The sequence below is a fragment of the Berghia stephanieae genome, chromosome 5 (assembly GCF_034508935.2).
Source record: "Berghia stephanieae isolate SIO BIC M18660-M18661 chromosome 5, UCSD_Bste_1.3, whole genome shotgun sequence".
In the NCBI taxonomy this organism is placed as follows: Eukaryota; Metazoa; Mollusca; class Gastropoda; order Nudibranchia; family Aeolidiidae; genus Berghia; species Berghia stephanieae.
Genome location: NC_088364.1, coordinates 54,897,330 through 54,903,643, shown reverse-complemented (window position 1 = coordinate 54,903,643; position 6,314 = coordinate 54,897,330). Strand labels below are relative to the sequence as shown.

Sequence of the window (6,314 nt, the reverse complement as noted above, 5' to 3'; positions counted from 1 at the left end):
TTGTGTTAGACAGTGAATGCCGTCGATAATAATAACTCAAAAGTTGCTTAATACAGCTAATGGCAATGGGAAATATAATACAATAATGATTTATTTAATTGATTTAATTATCATTGTAACAGTTTATCGATGGTCGGTGGATCTAACCTCTAAGTCCCAATTTTCACAATCGCCGGATCAAAACTTTGAATTCTACATACGAGCTTTGCGCACCATGTTTTATTTAACTTTGGGCGGATTAGACCTTTGATGTCAGTTATCAGAAGTCTGATCCGCCCAAAATTAAATAAAACATGGTGCGCAAAGCTCGTATGTAGACTTCAGAGTTTTGATCCGCCGATCGTGAAAATCGAGACTTCAGAGGTTTGATGCACCGACCATCGAATTTGACAAGGGTGTTATGTAACCAACCGTCTAAAGTATGTCGGCGCGAACAAGAAAAAACTGATTACTGAATACAAACGTTTTTTTGAAGAAGAGAAGAATTTTGAGTGAGTTTAACCAGTCAACTGCCGTACTCTGGAAATCCTGTATATATAAAATTGGCCAGAAAACTATTCCTAAAACATCGATTGATTTAAATGACTCTCATCTTGGCAAAAACTCTCAAACCTGGGACTTTTGTCCATTACTTTTTAGTCCACAGCTACCAACAGCTTAGTATTCGATATAATATTCTTCTGTACTCCAGAAAAACTCGTATGTAAAAATTTGGCCAGAAAACATGTCCTTCAAATATCGATCGATTTAAATTACCCTCATCTTGGCAAAAACTCTCAAACCTGGGCCTTCTCAGCTTAGATTTCGTGGGGGGGGGGTTGTTTGTTGGTTTGTTTTGTTTTTCTCACCCTCACTGTTAAGTAGGGTAAGGTGGGGGAATTCCACACTGGGGTTATTCCACCCCCACATTCATTATATCAAGCTCTTCGCAGAAAGAATGCGAAAAGACCCATTGAATACTGTTCAAAGTTTTAACTGCCTTTGATTTCTATTTCCTATTTGAACACAAGAAGCAGCTACTTTTACTCCTGTTGAATTCTGACAATTTTTCAAGTTTTTATGAACCCATTGAAGGTAAGTGCAATATTCATGGTTTTCAAATATGGCAAAATGTTGTTAAATTTTCTTCAATTCTGAAGCTCGAGCTAGAAATGCTTAATCATTCATCGGATAGGTAACATTTTACCCCCAAACCTTTCTAGATGCCTTAAGTAAGTTGCTGTGCCTATTTTAGATTCATAAAGGTCAGGGAAATTCCACACCCTACAGGTTTCGAATTTCTCGGGTCTTTTTTTTATGAAAATATTTTATCAAAATCCTATGACTTATCCTATCTTATAAATGAAAATTAACAAAATCAAATTGAATTCAGAAATTAATCAATTATTAATTTTTAACTTCTTTTTTTCGTAAAATAGAATAAAATATATTAGTCATACTTAAATCTCAGAGACTTTAACTCCCTATCAACTAAGATTCTAAACTGATTCAAAGAACATGCATTTTTTTGTGTTAAAACAGAGACTACTTCTTGTTTTCACTATACGTATAATAAATGAGTTCTGTCTTATTTGGGTCTGAAATCTTGGAATATATATATATTATATTTGTCGCCTCTGGTATACGTAATCTTGGAAAATGTAAACAAAATTGATGGATGGGATTATATCCTTTACCTATATTATGTATTATCTTGTATAGCTGAATTAAGTCTCCCCTAATTCCTCTGTATTTGAGACTAGCTCGATCGAGGAATGCTAAACGTTCGTCATATGACATGTTCTCAAGTCCCATAACAATGTCGATGGTTTTATTTTACAAAGAGGGCCCCCCAACATAGTTTGCTAATTGTTTTTCTTAGAAAATTCTTGGAGGTGTGTAGCCTATTAATATTGTTTGAATAATAAGCCTTATTGGGACCTAAATGAATGATGTCACTTATATATGCCCATGCTTTAGAGCTGGATTTAGCAGGGATTTCTGTTCATGTTTTTCTCCTTTTTCTATAGTGATTGGCTAATCATGGTGATGCATTTCAAGAAAAGACAGTGTTGTATGGCATGGGGCTGAGCTATCGGGACCCCGCCGATGTCATGGTCTTCAAAGATTGTTGTTGTGTTCATTTCAGATGTTAATTATTGTTCCTGATTGTTTCATTCTCGTTTTTGCATGCTTGTCATGATGGATGTGGAATTACCCCAAAATGATGAATGTTCGAATAAAGAGAAAATTTGGGATTTATGAAGTGTCGTTCCTTCTTTTAATGTTACTTGTTCAGGATCCAAGTGTGAATGCCATTGGGATATTTGTATTCTGTTTGTGTGTTCATCTCATCAATAGAAACTTCATGACAATAAACTGAAAAAGTTGGGTTTGGAATTCCCCACCTTGCCCTATATATAAGCAATGATCAGTCCTATTTTGTAAAAAAAATCTCGTTTGCAAAGGATATAGACCATCAATATAAGACAATATATAATAAATACAATGAACGACTTAAGAGGAAAGTTCAGGACTCGGTTTTCATGAACGAGGACTAAATTTAGTTATTTACTAGTCTAGTCTCGGACTATCTAGTCTCTTGCCTGGAGGTGGGGCGTTTTAAGGACGGTGACAAATTCAGCTATTTTGTGCGGGTAACATCACCTCTCTACTACACGAAGGCAGGTAAGATACAACCGCTTTCATACTTACCACGCAACATATTTCTATAGAGGAAATTAACAACACAAGTGATATTGTCGACTGTCAATTCTATATTTAGGCCAATGGCAGTTTATTTGAGACGACGAACACCGAGATTGAAACTCAAAGAAATTGAACAAAAAACAAAAAACAAAAACAACAACAACAACAACAACAAAACAAACAAATAATAAAACAAAAGAGAAATTGTGTTCTGATTAATCACATTATTTCAGTCAATTTCAATGTCAACAGAATAACTTTTGTCTCCACTATACTTTCTAATCATCTTTTTGGGTTGTTCATTGACGCAAACCCTTCGATTTCAGAGTCTTTCGTTCATTCTCAACTCATGACCCGATAGATTCAATTTTTTAGTATTTCTCACATAAATGTGTCCTTTTGACGATTTGCACTTATCTTATAGTTTTTTAAAGCCAGTTTCAATGGCAACAGGACACGTTTTGCCTCTGTCATTCGTAACCGACGTATTTTCTTTCCGAATCGAAGCGCACTCAATCTAAAAATAGCAGCTATCTTGTTGACGCTATAACGACCTCTCTTGGTAACTAGACACAGACTAAAGCATGAAGTCTTGCCTCAGCAAATGACTAAAACTTGGACCAGGTTCGTCCGAAGGTGCCGGGATTTTAGTCCCGGACTTGCTTAGTCAGCTCACGTGAAATACGATTTTTTTCAAGTCATTGACTAAAGTCAGAGATAGTCAGAGACTAAGCGCTAGTCCGCGTTCATGAAAACGCCCCCCTGGTCAAAGTCAAATAGATCACGGGGTAAAGCAGCGACCGCCGCTGTTTGTGAGCGAACATTTCTTGTCTGGGCGTTAGCAAACCCTCACGGAAAAGACGGAACGCCTCCGATAACAGGTCAATATTAAAAAAAAAAAACATAACAAAAATCTAATACAATACCCCCCCCCCCCCCCATTTCCCTCCCCCGTCAGATCATGCGGTAGAATCTCAGTTCTTTGAGTTTTCAAAGGCTATAATATAATAATTTTATTCAGCTCACCAATGACCAAATTGCATTTCCGTATGGATTGACTTTTAATGTTAAAAGTTTAATAAGACATGATTTTTCAAATTATTGTTCAGATAAAAAAAAACATTGTAAAATTTGACATAATATTATGAGAATCCATATCATTATTTTATTTTCATACATAAAACAGGTGATCAAACAACTTGACACTATTATTAGAATCAACTTTCATCATCACCTGTGCTGAACCCAGCTGTAAATTACACATAAAGGAAATCACGTTAATTGCATGCATAATCCTCAGGTTCAGCACACTCGTTTCACGACACACAATATCTCCACTACTCGCCCCCTTTAAACACGTGAGCACATACGTGAACAAATAACAAATTAATTGCTTATGTACACACAACTAACATTCACTTGGGATCCGAATAATGTTATGTGCATCAGGCAAAGAATAGATAGCGTATTAATTATAATGATAATGCTGATGTTCCTGCCGCTGATAATGACGATGATGATCATGATGATGGTTGTCGTTGTCGTCGTGATGAGGATGATGATGATGATGATAATGGTGCATCGTCATCATGATTACGATGACGATAATGATGCTGAATCATATAATTCATCGTGGCGAACCTTGTTTGATATAGGTTTTCAGATGCATCATTAAAATTATACTTTTATCTTCAAACAAGACAAACCAAAGGCTATCACGCTTATCATATCCAAGAACATGCTAAAGAAAAATATAAAAAGAACGAAAAATAGTTTGTTTTTTAAAGATAAGAAAAGTGCAATAAAAAATCAAACAAAAATATTAATTTAAAAAAAACAAAACAAAAAAAACATAAGAAACCCTTAACAAACGAACAACAAAATCAAACAAACAAACAAAACAAGTCAACAAAACGATGAGTACATCATAACAACAACGCCCTTCCCAAACTCGGGCATCTTCATGGTCATTGAATTCAATGGTTTCTTTAATTTCTTTCAAAATTGTGACTGGATTCACAAAAGCAGTGGCTGCATCATGTTGAATGGTTACAGTTAAAGTAGATTGCACTAGATTGATATGTTTAAATAAGAAGAAAGTATAAGAGAATTCTGATAAATTTTATCCAGAAACCACTCTTCAAAGTCGCACTATCTATGCTGTCCCACAGTTATTATGGACGTACATTAGCTGTCATATAAGATGCTCTTAGTGAGCTAAAATTCCGATTCAACAGGAAAACAACGGTTTCAGAATGCTATTAGGAAACAATTTAGATGATTCTCTTAACTGTAGATAATTTAAGTAGTTCGCTCCAGAAACAAACAAAAACAAACAAACAAACAAACAAACAAAACAAAAACAATTCGACATATTCCCTAGCAAAAATCCGGCCATCGGAAAAAAGCCATTACATTTTTTAACACTTATTTATGGATTGTTAGGCAAATATTATACGATCGCATGTTAAAATCAAAATACGGACAATCCCATTCGTTGTTGACTGGAGGTAGTAAATTACAGTATGCTGCTTTTATACTTCTGTTCTTGTTCTTTATATTTCATTTCTATTTCCATTGAGTAACTTGGCAGAGTTAACAGTATTAAATTGCATTATGACGTCATTGGATATAAGGGAACGATATTGGCCTAACTCAGCTCTTTGTTATTGATTTTAGCCAGCCATTTTTATGAATAGTTCTCACTATAGGCTACACATAGAGTTGTGTGTGTGTTGATACTGGTGGATGTTGTGATTATTTTAGCTAAACGCCAAAAATAAATTGTTGCTTTTTTTTTTTGAAGTTTCAATGATTTTACTTCTTAATTTGCGTTAATGGCGTTATAAAAAGTTATGAGTTAAGAAATCATTAATCTTTACTTTTTAAGTTTTAAGAATGTTGCCTCAAAAGCCATGTGTTTTAAAATGTAGATATGCGTTAGAATCATGTTACTCAATCTCAAATCTTAAAATAATTTGATTTGCTTTTTAAATGGGCTTATATATTATACAAAACTTAGTCTGGGTGCAAATTTGCAGATTTTTAGGATTTGTAGGATAAAGTTTTAGCGCTGACATGTTCGAGTGTTTTCTCTTTCATTTGTCAATGTAATTCTGGATTAGGTTTACCCCTTACAATGTGGGAAAAATCTAGACAGTCAATGATATCGTATTAAGATTATTATCATAGCAATTGAACATCAAGAAATCACAATTCACGTCAATGTGATCTACTACCTCTAAACGTTACTATGCTGGGGTCGTTTAGATGCTCAAAACTGAATTGATATTTTTTTTTAATGTGAGAGTTGAGCTAAATGATGTATTATTTTTATAAATGACAAATAGTAAATTTTCATATCTCATGTCACTATGACTTTGAAATCATTATTGGGCATCTTGTTCTCACCGATATAATACCCTTTTGACACGATGTATCACATATTTCTGAGATATGGGCTACTATTTACGTGTGCACGCACAAAAAGGACACGATAGTTAGAAATAATCATTAAAATGGCTGCGTGTTGTCTAAAAACAATAAGAAAGAGCTGAGTGACGTCAATTTCGTTCTATCTATAGGACTCAATTCTGTAGACACCCCCCCCCCCTCCACCCCATAAT

At 34.6% G+C, this 6,314-nt stretch overlaps 1 protein-coding gene across 1 annotated transcript in view; it reads right to left on the bottom strand.

The window, feature by feature from the left end:
• Positions 1 to 3,725: 3,725 nt before the first annotated feature.
• LOC144973230 (protein unc-93 homolog A-like) overlaps positions 3,726 to 6,314 on the bottom strand; it is a 25,779-nt gene continuing 23,190 nt past the window's right edge. Inside the window, exon 4 of the mRNA XM_078915404.1 lies at positions 3,726 to 6,314. This exon is cut by the window's right edge and continues 1,405 nt beyond it. The gene's annotated coding sequence lies outside the window, so the exon portion shown is untranslated.